The sequence below is a fragment of the Thalia democratica genome, chromosome 2 (assembly GCF_965202585.1).
Source record: "Thalia democratica chromosome 2, ktThaDemo2.hap1.1, whole genome shotgun sequence".
Taxonomy (NCBI): domain Eukaryota; kingdom Metazoa; phylum Chordata; class Thaliacea; order Salpida; family Salpidae; genus Thalia; species Thalia democratica.
Genome location: NC_139166.1, coordinates 85,538,364 through 85,554,243, shown reverse-complemented (window position 1 = coordinate 85,554,243; position 15,880 = coordinate 85,538,364).

Sequence of the window (15,880 nt, the reverse complement as noted above, 5' to 3'; positions counted from 1 at the left end):
AATTGCACGAAGATACTTTTGCACAAAGACACTTTTGCACGATAAGACAATTTTGCACGGAGACATTTTTGCACGGGTTGAGTTTTTTTTCGTATTTTTTTTATTAGCTTTTTTTTACTCTCACTGTTACCACTAGCCCTTACTCTCGGTATGTAACTTTTTTTTCTATAAATTTACTTTATTTATTTCTATAACTTTGTTTACTTTTTTTTACTATCACTGTTACCCCTAACCCTTGGATAGTAACTTTTTTTTCTTTTTGTTTTGTTTTATTATTATCTTTTAGATTTTTTTTCTGTTTTTTTTTTTGTGTTTTTTTTTACACTTGTGCAAAGTTGTAACTCGTGCAAAATTGTCTTTGTGCAATTTTTCTTCTCGTGCAAATTTGTCCCCTCGTACAATTTAGTAACTTCGTGCAATTTAGTCCCCTCCTGCAGTTTTGACCCGTTCTCATTAAATACAAAGAAGACTGCAGCTAAAAGCGCAAGTTTTATTGATTTTAACTTTGCCGATAAAAAGGTAACTTTACACAAGAAAAACCCCCCACTGCTCGGGTTAATTCATCTTCGGATTCTTCCGACCATTTGTCTTCTTCAATGTCGTAACTGGTCGACCTGTTCCAACCGTAACTTCCCAAAACAAAAATTTTACTTCCTACCGAAAAGGCTTGGCAGCCTTTAATGGGAAAAGGGCAGCTTAGCTCGACGAACTTTTTCGACGTTCCGTCGTAAACCTCGCACGTGAACTGCACAATGCCGCCGATCACGAACAGCTTGCTCCCTACTGCCACCAACCTGTGGCCCTTCCGTTCGAACACCATGTCGGGCATCGGCGTCCAAGTGTCTTCGCGGGCGTCGTAGCCGGCAGCCCACTTGACGCGACGCCCCGCGGTCCCCCCGCAAACCACGATCCTCTCCTCGAAAACGGCGCACGCCGCCTCGCTCCTTCCCTCCGGCGCCATCGGGGCGACTTCTTCGAGCCGACGGCTTCTGGTGTCGAGCCGCAGGGTGGGCTTGTCCCAGTGCCCCTCGTCCCAGCACTTGCCTCCGAACATGAAAATTTTGTCCACGAACGCGCATGCGCAGTAGTCTTGGCGGTAATCGCTCATGACGGCCACGTCCTCCCACGTACCAGCGGCGAGCGAGTATTTTTTGATCGACATGATCCGATTCTCGTATTCCCAGTCCGTGGGGACCGGGTGGCCCGCCAAAACGTAGACGTCGCCTTTCAGATAGACCGCCTCAAAGTCTTTTCGGTTGGGACTCATGGGAGGGTGAGCTCGGACGCAGTCGAAACCGGGCACGCCGAACTGCTTCACGTTTTCCGCGTTCTCGCGCTCTCGCAACTCCTCGTACCAGCAGCCCTCGTACAAGCAGCCGCCGAAAACGAGCGCGCCGAACTGCTTCTGGCTGCAGTACCTGCTTTCGCGGGTTGCACCGCTGCATTCGAGAGCCTCCTTGAGCGCGGCGTTGAACCTGTTGTTTTCGGACGAAGACAGCGAGGCGCTCCCAACGAACTCGAGCTTTCGACCGAACAGCAAGCGAAGGCGAACCTTCAGCAGCAGCCTCTTTGCGAGTCCGCCACGCTGCTCGAAGTCGCGGCTCAGCCACTTGTAGGCGGCGTCGAGCACTTCGCGCTCCGAAGTGACGAAGAGCTCCGAGCTGGCGAGCACCTTCAGCACGAGAGCGAAGTCCAGCTCCAAAAAGCTCGCTGTTTCGATGGCGATGGTGAAGCAGCGCTCCATGTAGCTTTGCGTCGCCTCGCAAAGGCTCGGCAGTTTGAAAACGTTTGCGAACTGGTGGAGGGCCACGAAATTTTGAATTTCGAGCTTTCTTATGAGACGGCTTCCGTCGGTTTCGCTCGGCAGGTTTTCTTTTAGGGAAATTTTGCGTAATTTAGCAGCTGCAACTAGTTCTTTGTCGTCTGCTGGTAAACTACCTGAAAAATATTTTTAGTTAAGTAACAAACTACACTTTATTTTTATTTAGTCTTACACAGGTTGTATAAGTGACATCAACTTTAATTTAGAACAATTTAGAACAAAAATAAAAAGAGTAATAATCCCAGAAAGTATTTAATAGAAATAATTTTTAAGCTTGTGCTAAAAAACAGTGCTTGTCCTGTTAAACTTTTTTTAAACTTTATTTGTTTCAATTATAACAAACATTACTGCAAATTTAAATTTCATTAAGTAAACAGCACATAGACTTGTTTCAATAACTAAACATACAGAAGTGAAACACAAGTTAACAGTTTCTTTCTTAGTTACAAGAGTTTTACGTTTGAAGCAAAGCAAGAAAACGTTACGTTTCTGAAACAAATTAATGATATTCACCATAAAATTGGTTTTATAAAAAGAACAAATTAAGAAAATTTTACAAAAATTTATGTGCGAAATGAAGTTCAAGATAAATATTTCGTAGCGTCACCTTTACACGCAGTGATCTGCTATAATTTCTTAAATTCATGTACATGAAAAAAAGTCAATACCTTATAATTTAATCCTGAGAACCACGGTTTTGATAAATACAGCTTTGTAAGTTTAACACCTGCAAACGGTATGCTTTTTTGCAGTGTGTATTTATTAGTGATGTACCGGACCCACAATTTCGGGTCCGGCCAGACCCGGATCCGGACTTTTTTTTCAAATTAGAATCCGGCCGGAACCGGATCCAGACTTTTTTTTCAAATTAGAATTCGGCCGGAACCGGATCCGGACTTTTTTTTCAATTTAGAATCTGGCCGGATCCGGATATCAGACAAAAATGGCAATATCCGGCCGGACCCGGACCCGGATAGTGAGTCCGGTACATCACTAGTATTTATGCGTCTAGTCTTGAAAAAATTATTACTTATCAGTTTTATAAAGCGCTTCTTTTAGTGAAACTTAACTTGAAAGTATTCCACTTTGAAAAAACCTAAAGTTGATACTGGAAACTATGCCAATTTGATACTTTCCTTTAAAATGTACCCCTAAGCAATTACATAACGTACGTTTTGCCTTCATTTTCTAATCGATAGCCCACTTATAGGTATGTATATATTAGATTTTGTTATACTGAATACTAATTTTAAAAAAAGTAAATAGAACTGGTTCTTTATGTGGTTGTTATTCATACAACCTTAAAGACAAGGTAAAAAATTAATTACAAATTTTTTTCTAAACAATTATCGTGATAATTGATTAAAGGTAAATAAATTGTGCATTGACATTGCAAGCTCAAAAGATTTATTTGAAATTAACGAGATACACTGAATAACTTAAAAACTTAAAACATTTTATCATTTTTGTAGAAATTTCTATCCTTTATTGCTTCCTACTTAATAATATTAAGCTGTCTGAAGAATATGCTTGGTTTTATATACGCGGGCTTGGCTGTTACTGACTATAACGCGCTACTATAATGATATCCTAAATATTTCTACGCTATTAGACTAATCTCGCTAATAAAGTAGGTTTATAAAGCGTAAAATGAACGTATATTATTATTCTAATGGGCTATAAAAGTCGATTAAACCTAGACTGCTGTTTATTGAAATAGGTTTGCAAACCAATTAGACTCAAGCTCTTATTCATTGAAAAGAGAGGTTGTTAGAAAGCTTAAACTATTTACATAATGAAATCGAGTCAATAAGGTCAGAATGTATATTACAATGAATAAAAGTATGACAGAATACAACAAATTGTACTAGAAAAACAATATGAAATAAAATACTTTGGCTTAAAAACCAATGTTGAAAACAATCGACATCGTTACGCTGGTGACGATGGTAAACACATAACCTTTAGAAGAAAATAACAAAGCTGGAATGAAAGCAAAGTTGAAACACTGGCAAGCCGACTGCCAGCCAATGGCTTAAAGCTAACTGCGAAGCAGCAAAAACTAAAAAAGCCCTTCTCAAACGGTTCGTTACGTTTAAAATGAAGTTTGAGAAAAGAGAAGGAAAAATAAGATGGCTCTCTACCGCTTCAGAGCGGTACAATATAAATAAAATAGATAAAGAGGGGTTTTTAAATATTTTTGTCTATTTAAGTTTGAACGTTTCGTTTAACAAAGTTTATTTTTGTTACTATAAAGTCACGTACTTAAAAGTGTGCGCCGCACGAATTTTCGAAATACACTTACTTGACACCAGAAAACAAAACAAGAAACACAAATAAATCACTTACCTCGTTCGTCTGAGTGCTTCGAACCATGCAAAGCTTGGAACTTTTCAACAGCAGACTTCCTGCAAGCTTTCACGTAGTCTTCAGTTTTGTCACGACTCGAACAATCCTCTTCAGAGTTTTCTATATAAAGGAAGTCAGTTTTATGCAGAACTCTTTTAGCTGCGTCTTGACAGCCTTTTAACAAGTTTCCCTTCATGTTTCAATTAAGCTTTAAAACAATTGATCATAAGTGTACACTGTGTTTAAAAAATAAGTTTAGTATTTTGATTTCAACAGTAAATCATTCATTTCAAACTAAAAGAAAACACCTACGTATATTTTTTTGTTAGAATACCAGGGAAGTAGCTAGCTCAAAATAATTACGATCATAGTTATAAAAATTTAGGCACGACGCGTGGTGACGTCATGATGACGACTCGTGATGACGTCATGGGAGTACAGAGCAAATTTTCGGTAAATTTTTTTATGGGTAGTATTTTATGGGCACTATTTTATAGGCAGAATTGCTGCAATCAATTCTGCCCATATTTTGATGTGACGTCATTAAGATTATGGGTAGTTTTGAGATGCTGCTGCAATTAAATGAAAAATTAAAAACTGTCCAGGCCTTATATAAATATTATGGATAGCTTTAAATTTATAAAAAAAACAACTAAAAAATAACTTGAATACACATAAACCAATAATTTGATTCATTTGTTCATTTATTTAAATTATATTTTGTAAACTAACAGAAGTAATGGCTAGAATTGTTAAAAGATTATGCATAGTTTTTTTATGTATTATTAAATAAAAAAAATGAAAATTGAATACACTAAACCAGTTTTTTGATTTATAAGTATATTTATGAAAATTATAATAACAGAAGTAATGGCTTGCCATATAATAAATATGTTGGATATTTTTTTATTTAAGATTTTATAAAAAAAATTAAAAAAAAATTCTTGAACATACATAAAACAATTTTATGATTTATAGTTTTATATATGTAATTTATATTTAGTTAACTTATAGAAGTAGTGGTTTGGCCTTATGTGTACTATTTTATGGGCACTATTTTATGTGTAGAATTGCTTCGATCAATTCTGCCCATAATTTAATGTGATTTAATTTAAATTATGAGTAGTATTGAGATGTTGCTGCAATTAAATGAAAATAAAATACTGTCTAGGATTTATCTAAATATTATGGATAGTTTTTGTTGTTTTAAATTTATAAACAAACGAATAAAAAAAAACTTAAATACACATAAACCAATTGTTTGATTTATTTGTACATTTATTTAAGTTATATTTTGTAAACTAACAGAAGTAGTGGCTAGAATTATTAATAGATTATGAATAGCTTTTTTATTTCAGATATATACAATAAAGAAAAACAAACAAAAACTTGAATACACTTAAACATGTTGTTTGATTTATAACTTTTTTTATTTTAATTATATTTAGTAAATTTATAGAAGTAGTAGCTTAGCCTTATTTGTACTACTTTATGGGCACTATTTTATGTGTAGAATTGCTTCAATTACTTATGCCCATAATTTAATGTGATTTAATTTAAATTATGAGTAGTATTGAGATGTTGCTGCAATTAAATGTAAAATGAAATACTGTCTAGGAAGTCTTTTATAAATATTATGGATAGTCTTTTTATTTTAAAAATACTGTCTAGGAAGCCTTTTATAAATATTATGGATAGTCTTTTTATTTTAAATTTATAAACAAACAAATAAAAAGTAACTTGAATACACATAAACCAATGGTTTGATTTATTTGTACATTTATTTAAATTAGATTTTGTAAACTAACAGAAGCAGTAGCTAAACTTATTGAAAGATTATAGATAGTTTTTTTATTTAAGATTTAATAAAGAAAAAAAAGCTTGAATACACATAAACCAATTGTTTGATTTATAAGTATTTTTTGTAATTTATATTTTGTAAACTAACAAAAGTAATGGCTTGGCATATTATAAATATTTTTGATAGGTTTTCTATTTAAGATTTTATAAACAAAATAAAAAAGTTAAACTTGAACACTCATAAACCAGTTATCTGATTTATAATTGTATATATGTAATTTGTATTCAGTAAACTTATAGAAGTAGTGGCTTGGCCTTATGCTTTTAAAACAATTTTTTTACTATTTACTTATTTTTTTACTTTAAACTATTTTATGGGCACTATTTTATAATTTTAACAAAATTTTTAACTATCAAATTTTAAGAAAATATAATTTAAATAAATGTACATATAAATCAAACAATAAGTTTGTTTGTAACTAGACACTGTTTTATTTTTTATTTAAACTAAGCAACATGTTTATATTACCCATAATTTCAATTAGATCACATTAAATTATGGGCATAATTAGTTGAAGCAATTCTACACATAAAATAGTGCTCATAAAATAGTACACATAAGGCCAAGCCACTACTTTAATAAATTTACTAAATATTATTCAAATAATAACTTATAAATCAAACAATTGGTTTAAGTGCATACAAGTTTTTGTTTAGTTTTCTTTGTTAAACCTTAAATAAAAAAGTATTCATAATCTTTAAACAATTTTAGCAACTACTTTTGATGGATTAAAAAATATAATTTAAATAAATGACAAATAAATCAAACTATTGGTTTATGTGTACTCAAGTTATTTTTTTAGCTGTTTGTTTTTAAATTTAAAACAACAAAAACTATCCATAGTATTTATTTAAGGCCTAGACAGTATTTTATTTTCATTTAATTGCAGCAACTTAATTGCAGCAACATCTCAAAACTAGCCATAATTTTAATGGCATCAAATCAAAATTAAATAGTGCCCATAAAATAATACCCATAAAAAGACCTACCCGCAAAATTTAACCAACTTTTGATGTTTTGGTATTTTGTATTAAAGTATGCGGTTATGTTAAGACTCCAAAACAATTGGAGTGTTTAATTGGAGATAACTGCATTGGAAACAATTTTTGTTGCTCCACACCCCCCTACGATTTCTCACTTTTTTCCACTCGTGTTAACCCATAAAAACTTTAAATAAAATAAGTATAAGAAAAAATATTTTTATTCTTGGAATAAACTAGCTAAGCTTAAAACTTATAATTCTGTTGAAATTCTTAACAATTCTGAACTTATTTGCTAAATATTTATGATTTTATTAAAAAAAGTAAGCAAAATAAATTTTGACATTTTTATCAAAACTTTATAGTTTGTCAATTTTTCTACTGTTATCAACAATATTTTGCGGTAATTGAAAAATAAATGTCTTTTTAAATATTTTTTATATGTTTGGTAACATAAAAATTTAAAGCGGAAAAAAGAATCAAATATATTTTAAAAAAGCTAATTTGTTTTAAGTCTTACAATAATCAAAAGAAAATTAAACATAAGAAAAAACATAAATAAAGAAATTATGTGAGAAAGATTTTAACTTAAAAATATTTTAATCTAAAATTACTTTTGATTTATATTTTTTAATTGTAACATAAATTTTTTATATAAAGATACAGTTTTTTATATAGAACGTATATATAAAAGTTATAGAATATCAAAACAAGGAAAACATTTAAATGCATTTTGTGAAAAACTACTTACCATTTAATAATAAAAGTATGTAAATATTTTTGTTTAAAAAACTATTTCATTTTAAGTTTCTTCTGATTTTTTATAAATATAATTAAAGCTTTTTACACAACCCGGAAACAAATATTAATCAAAAATACATACTGATATATCTTTATGCAAAACTTACAACAAAGTTGTTTAACACTAATTCTAAAACTTTTAGACACTTTAACTGACTTAGCAAAATTTAAACGGTCATTTTAAATAATAAAGGTAACTTATAAATTTGTAAAAATATAAAAATATGAAGGCAAACAGCAGGGCTTTAGTCAAAAAATCTTCCCTAAGTGACCAAAAATTTCCCTGAGTAACCTTAAACTTCCCTGAGTTTTTTCAAATCCTTAAAAAATTTATTGTTTATTAAAAAATTACAATGTCAATTCAAAGAATACTGAAGAACTAGCTGCAAGGCTAAAAAGTTCTAAATAAGCACTCAAAAGTAAAAAAAAACAAATAACATTTTTGTACAAAATATTGAAACTTGAACAACTAAATCTCATTCTAGATCTAAAAAAAATTTCCCTGAGATATTTTTTAAAAATCTCAAATTTCTCTTAAGTTTTTAGAAAAAACCAAAACTGCCCTGAGTTTCCCTGAGTTAAAAAAAAAATTAAAATTCCCTGAGTTTTCCTGAGTCTCCCTGAGATTTTCTACAACTTAAAATTTCCCTTAGTTTCCCTGAATTTCCTGAGTTCCTTGAGTGTGTGACAACCCTGAAACAGAAAAAAAAATTTAAACTTTGATAATTTTATAAACCACTTCATATCTAACATGAAACTACTGATACAATACATGTACTTTAAAATATAAGAAAAAAATCTTTGTTTTTTACTTAACAAAGTTTATATAATACAAATATTTAACTGAAACACAATCATATTTGAAAAAAAAAGATGTGACAAACTTTTTTATTTACACAGTTCTCTGGTAACACCATATTCATGGAGCTTTCTCTTATAATAGTTTTATATAAAATTATTTTCAAAAAATTCAAGTAAAAACCAAAAAGAAAAGCAAAATCTGTTAAATCAGAAAGTTCTTAAAATTGTGGCAATGCCACATTTGAGATCGTGAAAAGATATTTTCTTCAGAAGCGGCAACTCCCATGACTGGCGCTGCTAATGTCATTGAGAATCATAGGGTGAGAAGCATTTTAACTTCTAATAATGTTTTAACACTACAAGCTAAGAAAACTTAAACTGTTGTTTATTTTAAAAGTAATTCTGTAAAACAATTTTATTTGGTAGAAAGTACACATAGTGTACAAAGTTTACAGAAATAAAACAAAATAAATTCATAAAATAAACTTAAAAAAGTTATTGAATAATATAAGGAATGGTAAATTAAAATTTTTAGAAAACCTTAAAACTTTCAACACAAAGATTAAAAAACACAAATAATAAAAAATATATTTAAGTACAACATAATGTTTCAACAAGGTAATTACTGTATTTAAAACTTTACCTAAGTAAATATAAAGTCTTTGAAACAAGATTCAATTAGAAAATATAGTTCTTAAGTATTATTAAAAAAAAAACTGTTATTTATCTTTTTTCAAAACAATGTTTAAATTATTGAGCTTTTTTTCATGTTGAAAGCAATTTACTTTGTTGTGTACTTTTTTTATATTAAATATTCAAACTTTCTCTGATTTAGATGTATATAATTGTAATACTTAATTTTCTTTAAAGACACTAAAAGTGCTAAAGAGTATTTATATGTAAAAATAATCTCCCATGGGTGCAAAACTAAGTATAAATGAATACTGAAAGCTAAGAAAACAGGGTTTTTTTAGGTAAAAATTTAAAAATGAGGGATTTCACATAATGATAACTTTAGTAATATGTGCATGGATCATGTCTTTACATAAAAACAGTTGAGATAATAAAAAAAGAGTTAACCATTTAAAATAGTCATACATAAGGTCGTTATAAAAAGTAACAGTTTTTTTTTTTCTTCAGTGACCGTTGGAAAATTGAGGTCTTTAAAATTTACATTCAGACATATTTGAATATATTATTTAATTATTATTAATTTGAAAAAAAAACACCGACCCTTTAAAACACACCAAAGTAAGAATATTTAAAAAAAAAAATTTTTTCTGCCTAAAACATCAGTTGGAGTAAAAATATTCTTTTTTTTTTTTTCTAAGGGGCCCTACTCAAAAAGTCAAACTCTATAGTCTATATTAGGGGTGGGCAACGTAAATAGTTGACGGGCCGGATACAGAAAAATATAGTCCTCAGCGGGCCGGATCATTTCAAGTTAGTGATCTTTTGGATTCAGCTGGATCCTTTTTTAGATCTGGATCCCATTTTAAACATATTATTCGGATCCGGTTAATTACTAATTTTAGACAAAGATCTGAATCCGAATGGAAGCTAATTTCAAAAAGGTTTCGATCCGGTTAGATGCTTATTGATCGGGTATTTCAGAATTTTGAATAAATACATTAATTACCAAGATTCTTAAGTATGAAATTTTATGTTAAATTTAATCAAGTATTCATAATTCTATGTATATTATAACTTTGGCCCGAATTAATACTAGTTAGTCCTAAAAAAATTATAATTCGGTCACTAAAAGTTACTCGAGCCTAACATTTCAAGCTAAAACATAAAAAAATTGCTATTCGAAAAAAGACTATATGAAATTAAGTAATTTTGTAAATCCTTGTCTGGAGTCTATAGTGATAATATTTTGTCAAAATTTAACAAACAATACAATATTAAACTACTGTTGTTTAATTTAATTAAGCTAAATAAAATTCATTACATTTTTTTGCATGTATAAAAGAAAAAAACAAAAAATAATTCTGATATAATAAACAATATTACCATAAAAAGCAAAACAAATAAATAAAAAAATTTGATGAAATACTTAAGGTTGATCATGTATTAGAGTTGTTTAAATCTAGTTGCATGAAAGTTTTGGAAAATCTGCAAATGCACTTAAATACCGATTAGGTTTGAAGATAGCTTATCCTTAATAATGTTTATGGTCGGAAATGTTTGTTTTTTAATGTAAGAAGTATCAAACAACACAACTAGTTCCATGGTCATCTTTAAAAGTTGACAAACTTTGGCTCGATAAATAATACATAAAGTATATCTAAAAATCTTATAAAAGCAACAAAAATTATATGTTCGATTTCAAATTTTCTTATTAACATATTTAAAAAATAGTTAAGCCTAGATAACAAATTACTTTGGCTTGAAATTTTAACACTTTTACTTTCAAAATATCAAATAGTTATAATTAACTTACGAAATTTAACTAAATTCTGTACTTTAAAAATATTAATCATACAGTGCACTTAAAATACTTTAATAAAAGTACTAACATAAAATAACGAAATATTTAAACCAAAAATAAATTAATATATATTTTAGCATAACAAACATTTTAGTTTAGTAGACTTTTAGATTAAGATCGATTTCACTAGTGAAAATATTACTAAACAAAAAACTAAAACATAAAACTGTCACATTATAATTTAAATTTTAAGTTTAAAGAACTTAGCAAGAATAATTACACTAAAAAGAAATCAATGAGACATTCTTGGATCAAAAAAGTTTTTAACAAGTTGTTTAAAATCTGGAAGTTTATTTGAAGTAGATATCAGTAATGACTGTAAATTGGTATCAGTAAGTTTTGAACGCAGCTTACTTTTGTTTATATACATGGTTAAGAATGTTTGTTTGCAAAAACATGTAGACTCAAACAGAACAAATAACTTCATTGTCATCTTTTTTAAATTAACAAACTTTTACTTGTTTAGTAAGTCATAACATTTGAAAATTTTTCAGTTTTGAATTTTTCTTTTTGTGTACTGCCACATTGAAGTTCAACAGTTCTAACAATATTACTAAGTACATTTTCGGTGTCAAACGTCGACGGTGATGAAATAATGTCGAATTATTCACTTAATTGTTAAAAGTCTGCAAAACGACGACCAAACTTATTATCAAGTGAAACTATTGTCATCAATTGGTCATCACTAAACTTAACCATTTAATTATTCAAAAAAACCTTAATGAAAAAACAATAGCAGAAAAAGTGTAAATGGTAGTCTAAAGTCTAAACTTAAAACATTTGACAAAAATGTAAATTTGAGCAGTTTGAATTAAAAAACTTGTCGATGATTAAAAAAATTTTTTTTTTTACTATTTTAAACATTTAAAAAACAACTCAATACTTATCTGGAAAAGACAGCAATTTTTTACACGATAATTTTTTATGAAAACATTATGGTAGGTAAGATCATCATAGTTCAGCAAACAATTGTTTTTGGATGATTTGAGAAAAGATTACTTCAACTGACTTGAAACAGAATCCACAAAATAATGAGCCATTTTAACAAACAAAAAGGTTTTGTATAAGTTTAATAATAATTAAATTGACTGGCCGGATTTTATATAAATTTTGAAAATGCTTAGCGGGCCGGATCATCAACTTGCGGGCCGGATCAATGTTGTCCGCGGGCCGGATTCCATTTAAAATTAAAAAAGGTTTGGGGGCCGGTCATTTTCACTCTGCGGGCCGTACGTTGCCCACCCCTAGTCTATATCAATGTATTTTTTTTAAGTTAAAGGCATAGGGTGTTGCCAAAAATAAAATAGAATTCTTAGTTTGCTTTGAAGATAAGGAGATAATTGGATCTAAAGTTTGGACATATTTTTTAATTGCAAAATAAATCTATTTGAACTAAGTGTGCTCGTAAATAGTATTATATAATGTTACTTTTAGTTTTATTCTTAAATTTTTGCAAATTTCTTTTAGTTCTAAACTATCTACTTAAAATTTTTGCAAAGTTAACTATGATAATGTTACATTTGCTTAGCTTTCGACGTTAAGCTTTTTTTCTTATTATATAAATTAGCACCATTGCTTCATTTAGTGTATGTTACTATCAAAAAGTATAATGTTATTTTTTATTTTATTGCTCACAAACGGCCATTAAAGTCTACCCGCAGTCTGTTTTTAGTTTAAGTCATTTACAGACTTTCATTTAAAAAAATGCAAGCTAGAAAAAGATGCTTGAAATACAAATGATTAAAATATTGAAAAAATTAGCTACTCACAAGATTTTTAACACTTGTGCTTACTTTTTACTAATTTTTCTAACCGTTATTGTGATGTTTACTATTACTAATATTATAGTAATATTACTATAAGTCATATGAAAGTGTTATACATTAACGCTTTCAAAATTAATTAAACATACCAAATTATTTCAATTTCCAATTGAGATAAAACAAAATATTTTTTGTACATGTGTCAACCACTAGGTTTCAATTTGCAGCTCGTTAATTACCTAAAATGATGTTGCACCAATTTTAATCTGAAATTTTATTATATTTAATGTGTTTTTTAACCATGGTTTCGGGCAAAATTATAAATAAAATTTAACTTATTTATCAAAAACTAATAAAACTTAAATATTTAATCGCTTTTAATTTACAGTATAATATGATTATTTCAATACAATAATTTGTATAACTGTTGTATTGTAAAATAAAATCATTTAAATTTTTCGGTCAGTAATAAATAAATTTAATTTTTACTATGTTTACATATAGCGTGTTTAAAACAAACTATCTGTTTAGAATTTAGATTAAGCAATCTAGCCTTAAAATATTTATTTTTAGCCTATAATAGTGGATAAAAAAGACAACAAGTATAATATAATTTTAGTTTGATATTGGTGAAACATCATCCTAGGTAATTTACCTGCAGTTCAACTCAGAAAGTTTTAAGGCTGTCATTAGGACCCTAATGCCATCAGACTACACAAAAGTAATAATTTTCATAAAAAACTTTTGTTTTCACAGAAACCAAAATAGTTTTTAACTTAGCTAAAATTTTTCTAAGGACTTTAAATTAAAAAAGTTTGAAAGTTTGAATTGTACTGAAAAAGTAAAAAAAATCTATTTTTTTGAATTATTTATATTACTTTGTAAAACTTGTTTCAAATAATTATACAATACTCTTTTCTACCTACAGAAATAGAGTTTATCATAAATTTTTTGTTGATAGTGTTTCTAGTTAGCTTATTTACAACAAATTATTGTTTATTAAATTAATATTTTAGTGCAAGTTTTTATAGTTGTTTAAAGTATTATTTAAAGTTGAAGTATTTATAAAATCACAGTAGAATTAAAATTGTTAGCATGAACTTTATTGAAAGCGAAAACGATCAATTGTTTGAGATTAGTTGCAGCTTGTAATGACTTCAAAAGTTTGTTTTGTATGTACAGAATATTTATTATTAGTTCAGAACTACCAAATTTTAGTAATAAAATTGATTTAAATTTTAAAAAGTGAGATTTTAATGCCAATTGTCTGTTGCTAAATTACTCAGAACAATGTGAAAAATTGATTTTTTTAGTTTATCAACCCTCTGATGATAGCTTTCAATCATTGTCTCTCTCACTATTTAATTATTAACAATACAGTTTTAGATTACGTTTATTTATTTTAAATTATGTCATGAAAAACTATAATGACTTACAATGTACAAATCCTGTAAAAATGTATCCCACGCTATCTAGATGTCTTGGTATGTCCCTAGAAAATTGTATTGAAAGACTAAGTAAAACTTATGGCTGCCAAAGTTATTCTTGCAGGTTAACTGCCTTTTGTGCCTCTAAGGTTCTGGTAATTAATATTCATCTTTATTATATATAGGTTGACCGATCCTCATAGTCGATTTTCCGAATATTATGAAAATTCTTTGTCAAGCAACAAAATCTTAGATTAGCCACTATTGTTTGGACCACTGCCTCTAATGTTGTACAAACAAATAGTAGTAACAATAAATTTAATCATTTTTGTCCAGTTTTTAAAACAAAAAAAAAATTTGTACCATACCGGATTCCCATTTAAGAAAAGTTAATAATTTTTAAAATCATTTGTTTCACCCTTTCAAAAACAACAACCACCCATGTAGTTTTGATTCTCTTGATAACTTTCAACTAAAATCTATTCTAGCACCTATTTCAGGAGAAAAAAATAAGTAACTCTTTTATTAAAACCTTTAAAATGGTAGATTATAAATATGATTTACAAAATTTTTGCAACAGTTTTAATGAAAAGAGAGAACTAATGTTTTAAAATAATATTAAAAACTATGATAATAATTCTAAAAATTTTGTTAATATTTACAATAGTTTAAATAAAAAGAATTATTCTTGTAATAAGTTAATTAACATAAATAAATGTATAAAAGCGACAAATTACGGTAAAAATTTGATGCTGCAGATATCAAACTTAATAATAGTTATGATTCTAAAAATTTTTGCAATAGTCATACAGAACAGAGGGAAGTATTGATTAAAAATAACATTAGTAGTTATAATAATTATTCTTATAATTTAGTTAGTATTGACAACATAGTTATAGATAAGAATTATTGCTCTAAATATTAATTAAAAATTCTAAAAATTTAGTGCCTAACTCCTAATTAGTTTTTCCAGTTTTTATAATGATTCTTTCCGTTTTAAAGATAATATATTATCTAATAAACTCAGTATAACAAAAGTAGCTGAAGTTAAAAATTCTTATAGAGTTAAACCTTATATTTTTGACAATTTTCCAGCTAGATATTAGTTATTTTGTAACTTGTCAAGAAGTTGTAAATGGTTTTAAAGACAAATGTTTTTCAAAACTTAAGTATTGAAGCCACAAACATAATTTTTTTCGTAAACTACATTAACAGGAGTATATTGTTTTCAAAAACTTCAACTTCAGCTGATTCTGTTAGTTTAAAAGATTCTGAACACAACTACATAGCTAAGTCATACAAGTAAGTGCCATTATAATAACTATAAAAACAAGACTAAACCTTAAACTTACCAAAAAACTGTCTCTACTTTTGATAATGTTATACTAATTCAAATAACAGGTTCTCCCATCGTAAATTGTTAGTAGACTTTAACAAAGAGCAGTAGTATATTTAAATTTAATTTTTTTTTAGTTATTAATGTCCACACTCCTAAAGATGAGTTATATTATAATAGTTCTTATAAATTTATTACTAAACAAAATATGTATTATCATATAAGTAAAACTAAAAAGGAGTTAGG